The following is a 6,693-nucleotide window of genomic DNA, read 5'->3' as shown; positions in this document are numbered from 1 at the left end:
TGCGCCTCCTGCGCGTCAGCTCTAGTCTCAGCCTCCGGACTAGCCAACGGCACCGGAGCAGCAGCCACCACTCTCCCTCTGAAGTGGTCTCTCACATACGAACTCGCGATCAGGTACGGAGTAATGTCGGAAGGCTCAGGCAAAATAGTACCGATCAGATGAGTAACCGCACGAGAAGACACCATCTCCGGTGTCTCTGTGAACTCGACAGGTGTCTCGCCACAAGGGCGACCTCCCCGAACTCCATGTGGACCGACGACGTCGTGTCCGTGTACCGATCCAACATGGCACGGATCAGACATAGGTTCGACCTAATCGAAGACCTGTGAATATCCCGCCAAGCGGCCACCAATGGCCCAAAAGCCGACCTCTCTATCAACGCCCTCGTCCCGGCTCGGAGAACGTCGTAAAAGCCCAGGCAGGTAGTGAAGCCCGAGAAAGTCCTCATGGTGCCGATCTCCTGAAATAAAAAAACAAACGTCAAAACACCTATCCAGGTCTGATACTTCAAAAGTGATGAAAGTTCAATCGGGTGACACGACTCACCAAGCCCTCGTGAGCACGGTAGGAGATGTGCATGTCCAGTCGAAGCAGCAACTGGCTACCGTCAAACCCCTCGGCCCAAGCAGGCGCCGCCCGCAGGTTCAGCCCCTACGGGCCTATAACCCATCTAGCCTCCCAACTCGCGACGTCTGCATCATCCTCAACCGTCTCCGCCCTCCGTCTCTTCTGACCACGAGACTCAACGTGACGGATGGAAGGCATTTCAACGACCCTAGCGACGTTCCGTAACGTCCGTCTGGTCGGCCGAGAAGTCCGCCTCCTCATAGAAACCCTCCTCCCAGAGCTACCAGCCTCAGACCCAGTCTGAGCTCTGTCAACACCAGTAGCCCCAACAACGGGCTCCTCACGCTCCTCAACGGCCCTCTCGGCCCCAACAGTCTCCTCAGGGGGCCTCTCTTCCTCGGAAGCGTCCTCCACTACTGCGGCGGGTGCACTAACCGGAGTGCTAACCGGCCTCGTCCCAAACAGCTCCTCAAAGGTCGCAGCAAGGGACCCAGCCTGTCCCGAGCACTCTCCTGCAAACCAAGAACGTTAGCCGAAATTTCGGCATTACAACGGCGTAAAATGGACAAATCCAAAAAAAAACCTGCAAAGCAAAACAAGGGCAATCCCGCCCAGGCCCAACCATGCAAAAACAAATTACAAAAAAAAAAACGCAAAAAAAAAATGACTCGCCCTTATTTTCAAGCAAAAGACGAGTCAAAACAACCACAACAAAAAAAACGGCACCCCAAGACCCATACAAGGTCCGCCAACAAATCAAAATACATTCCCGATACAATGGGGTATTTTTCTACAGGCTCAAAAAGGAAATTTCTACCCTAATTTGAGCGCAAACCGGTAAAAAATTCAAAATACGACCACGACGAGACAACGTGATTTTATCACGTCTCAAAGCGACCTAAACTACCAATAAGGTCCATTTCAAGGCAAACTGACTCAATTTAATCTTAAACAGGCGCTTATTCTGTCAGACATAAGACCGTCACAAAAGGCAAAAATTCCAATTTTGCCCACAATACCCAACAAAGGTCCACAATGGCAAATACGGTCTTTCGCGACTACAATGCAACTTAGTGGGACCCAGTACCCGAGCAAACAAACTTGGCTTTATGAGATGAGACGGTTTCTCCACCTCACTCACGTTTTTCGAGCATAGGGAGCGGGAACGGAGACCAAAATGCAAACTAAAAGCACCCATATACTCCTAAATAGGTTTCTAACCTAATACAATCATCAATTTCACTCAAAATGGGCTCAATCAAAAACGCCCAAATCGATTTTCTAGGGCAAAATTCTCGCCCTAATTCAATTCAGCTAAAAGACCAACAAATTTAAATGGATTCAAGAGAAAACACATACCTTGAGATGACATTATTGATAATGGCACGAGTGGAATCAAGCTAAAGACCAACAATGGCGGTTTTTTGGTTTATTTGTGTCGAAGATTGAAGACGAAATGAGGATGATATGCGGACCATCCTCGCGTCTTTTACAGAAAAATATGGAAGCTCCCTTGACTCGCCAGGTTGCTTGCGCCTCTATGAGGTGCTCCCTGCTCTTTCAGCGAAATTTTGGGCTTTGGCCCAATTTCCCATAACAAACTTCAAATTTTCAATGACGACATTAAGGACCGTCATTTTTCAAATACAACAACAAATAGTGAAATCAAAATTCACTATTTTCCTTCAAAATTCCAAACAAACGGCGATTAAAACCGCCATTTTTCAAATACAAAAGCAAATAGTGAAAATTAAATTCACTATTTTCCTTCAAATTTCAACGACGGCAATTAAAACCGTCAATTTTCAAAATAATAGTGAAAATTCAAATTCACTATTTCGTCAAATTTCAACGACGACAATTAAAACCGTCAATTTTCAAAATAATAGTGAAAATTCAAATTCACTATTTTCCTTCAAATTTCAACGACGGCAATTAAAACTGTCAATTTTCAAAATAATAGTGAAAATTCAAATTCACTATTTCGTCAAATTTCAAATGACGGCAATTAAAACCGTCATTTTCAAAATAATAGTTGGAAATTAAATTCCACTATTTTCACCACACATGTCAACGGCGGCACATAAACCGTCACATCAAACGTAATATTGAAGATTCCAAATTCATTATTTCCTTCACATGTCAACGGCGGCACATAAACCGTCACTTTAGACGTAATAGCGAAATTTAAAATTCGCTATTTCCTTCAAAACATTCAAACAAAAGGCGATTAAAACCGCCACTCCAAATTCAAAAAACGAGTAATGAAGATTCAAAATTCACTATTCCTTCAAAATGTCAACAGGGGGGCTTCCTCGCGGGACCTGCTCATTTCAACAACATTGATAGTGAAATTCAAAATTCACCATATCCACGGCGGCATCATGAGTCCGCTACTTTCAAAACAAGCCCATCTGACGCGGGTATTCTCACGGTCGATCAACCGACCGCACCATGGCTCGCGAGCCTTACTACGCATCACGGCTGGTGAGCCCTCCTCATATACGCACCATGGATGGCGAGCCTTACTACGCATCGCGGCTGGCGAGCCCTCCTCATATACGCACCATGGCTGGCGAGCCTTACTACGCATCGCGGCTGGCGAGCCCTCCTTATATACGCACCATGGCTGGCGAGCCTTACTACGCATCGCGGCTGGCGATTTCTCCTCATGTACGCACCACAGCTGGCGAGCCTTTGTCCGCAAACACGCAAGGACGTATCCGAAGATGCCTCAGGTATGACTCCTTCTTATGGCTGGCGAGCCTTTGTACGTAGTCTAACGGACTTTAAACGACCCGCACGGACAGTCGACAGACTCTAAACTATTCTCGACGACAGGTCCTTGGCTAGTACCCTTGAGTCGCCTTGGCGTCGCCCTTCCCGACGGCAGGTCCTTGGCCCGAATCCTTTCGAGCCGCCTCGATGTCGTTTGGGTCTCCAGGTTGTAATCTTCGATTGACCTGGAGGCTCTACTTTGACTTTCGCCCTGTCCAAGCCTCGGTCAAAGTGGGGCTCAGAGATACCCGATCTGCTGAGACTCCAACAAACACTCGTTGATTATCGGACTACAACATGTTTTGGAATCGCGGCGTTTGATCGACAGTTTGTGTACAACTTTACGTCGGAAAACTTAAAACGATTTCGAAAATAAAACATTTCAAAACTTTTCAAAAGTACCTGGAGTGTTTAATGCACGACGACGGGGTCGCAATGACACTAACTAGAGTCAATACCGACACCGGACCAAAAATCGACTCAAAAATTCAAATCCCGACTTCAACAACGAGTCAAAACGAGTCAACCACAAAAAAAAAACCATTTCAAACCTTCTATACTAAGATTTTCCAGATTCATGAATGGTCAAGTACTAAACATGTGACTACAAATCCTAGGATAGAACAAATCATGATTGCACTTGTGTGAAAGTGACAGGACAACTCGAAGACCCGCGACGTGGCTCGCGCCTCTTTGAGCAGCCCAGGTGGCAACGTCGCTCAAAACTCACACAACCACTCATTTTCCTATAAATACCCCTCAAATGCCCCCATTTGAGAACTTACGCGAGTGTCCTCCCCCTCTTTTCTCCCTTAAAATTCTCGACTCGACTTCTTAAGTCACAATCTGACGCGTATTTACGACCTACCGATCGTAAATACAAGCCTTACACATTATGTGGTACCGTCATCATGCATTAAATCACTTGACCGACAATTTCGACCACTACACCGTCACTAATCTTAATAAAACACTCTTTTTACTTACCAAAACGGTTTTAAACTGAGTCTTTTCTGACCAAACGAGTTGTTACACTTACGTCGGTTTCTCGCCATAACCAAACATGTAAGTATGAGGGTGTAAAAATCCTTCTTTTATCATGTCTTTGCTTGTTTTATGACCATAACATGCTAAAACATGCATAACACGATCCAAAACATAGGATAGACGAGCCAGAACTGAGTTTTGGCCTGAGGTAGAAGCCCCTTGTTCTGCACAGAGGCCCGCGCCTCAATGGAGTGCCCAGGTCAGAACTCAACCGTGTTTGTTCTCGTCCTTCCTCGTTAATCAATTTTCATATTTGTAATCGATTATTACCATTTCGAATGTTTTCAAACCCTTTTCTTTATTTTTACAAATTTTAACCATAAAACATTTTTCACCCTTGGTTCTTAATACCATGACGGGTTAATCTGTGTTCCGGTGATAATATTTGGTTAATAACATTTAAAAGGTATTTTAAAGCCTTTTATTTCATTTCTTACATTTTTTGGGGGTATTTTAAAGCCTTTCATCATTTCTTTACATTTCCAAAATAAACATATTAGTCACCAACACAAAGTCATCCTTGGTTCCACATACTATGCCGGATTTTAACCCGGGTACGATGATGAGTATCGACTAATTATATTCAAATGAACTTAAAACAATTAGTTCATGATCATTCTCAAAACTATCCATGTCAAGTCGAACCCGACACCGAATATCATCAAAATAATGATGATTATTCGAGTCTCATTCCTCAAATCAACAAATACAACGGGTTTAAATACTCACTTTTCAACACGTTTCATAAACGTTTTTCAAATGGTCAGAGCACGGCATATAACCATTGACTGACCCGCGCCTAAACAGGCCTTTTCTTTCTTTTTTTCAAAACCAGGGGAGACCCCCTTGCACCGCCAACAGGCTCGCGCCTCATGTGGCCGCCTGGTGCGAGGTCTGTTCCCTTTCCAGCATTAGTCTAGGACGATCCCGACTCCGGCCAACCCGGATATAGGACAGATTAGATGACTATTTTCTCATTCAAAAATCACATTTGCAAAATGCCTTACTAAGACAAATGGATCGCGTTATGCACCATAAACCTAATACGGTAAATGGATGTTTAATTTCCATCTTGCATGCAAATCAACCATAAATCCAACTCGACATCTTATACTTGATAGTTGGATTAAATCAACCGACTTAGAAAGCTCTCATATGTTAGGTTTAAATTATTGGATGCGCATTCATGCATTTAAATCGTTTTATCAACTTTTGCATTCAACCAACCAAGATCGATCAAGAGAGGCGCTACCATCACGCGGATTGGGTGTCTGATTAAAGGGCTTCCCAATACGTACCTTCACCTCTTACTCAGAAACTTTGGATAGTGGACGACCTTATCCAGGGTGTACGAGAGTCATTCTAGAGATAGGATGCTAAAGAGGGATGATTCCTTATCTTCAGTACCTATGTCAAACCCTGCTTTGTGCTTTGTTTGACCGAGGTATAAAGTGGATTCGAACGGGTTCCAAGCATCCCACAAATGCTTGGTGGCGACTCCGAACATCTTTAATCATTTCGAGACCCTTACCGAGATAAAATTGATCGATCTAAAACGATCCAGTCGAAAGCATTTTTACGCCGCCGAGCGTGGCTTTCAAAAGACCGCTGCACGTTCACAGATCGACCGGGCTTGCAGGTGGGCCGATGTCCACAACTATGTATAAACTAGGTAGAATTGTAAAATCATAAACTAGGAATAGAAATACCTTAGAAGAGATGAACTTGTATGGAAGAAACAAATAATAACCAAATGCTTGAAGTTTATTAAGAACCAAATGTTGATGACTACAAGATTAACTTATAATGAAATCTAAAATGAAAACTATTAAGAGAGTTGTATTGCTTAAGGCTATATATGAAAATGAGACGTAAAAATTGGATGCCTAAAGCCTTGGAATACCTCTCCTATTTATAGGAGAGGAAGAAGAAACGTAAAAATCCAAAGAGCATGCAACCCCGATTGGGGCCGCCAACCCCGAGCGGGGCCGTGGTTATCCGGGTATTTTCCACTTAATTCCTCACTTAATTGTTGAGGAATCCAAAGAATGTGATTAATGACCCTTAATTTACCCAGGTAAATGCTTCATCTATCATCTTTAGAGCTTCCAAAAGTATCTTATGCATGTTGGAATCTTATGCTTTCCAAATTGACTTGGACTTGATCATTGGGCTTTGACTTTGATTGTTGGCAACATTTGCATTACACATATTGATCCATCAATTTCTTCATGCAAAACCCATTCCATTACTCCATGCTTAGTCCAATACTTGGTTTTATTTAGCTTAGTGAACTTGGTG

The sequence above is a fragment of the Silene latifolia genome, chromosome Y (assembly GCF_048544455.1).
Source record: "Silene latifolia isolate original U9 population chromosome Y, ASM4854445v1, whole genome shotgun sequence".
Classification (NCBI taxonomy): domain Eukaryota; kingdom Viridiplantae; phylum Streptophyta; class Magnoliopsida; order Caryophyllales; family Caryophyllaceae; genus Silene; species Silene latifolia.
The sequence above is the reverse complement of the archived record's forward strand: the minus strand, read 5'-3'. Positions refer to the sequence as shown.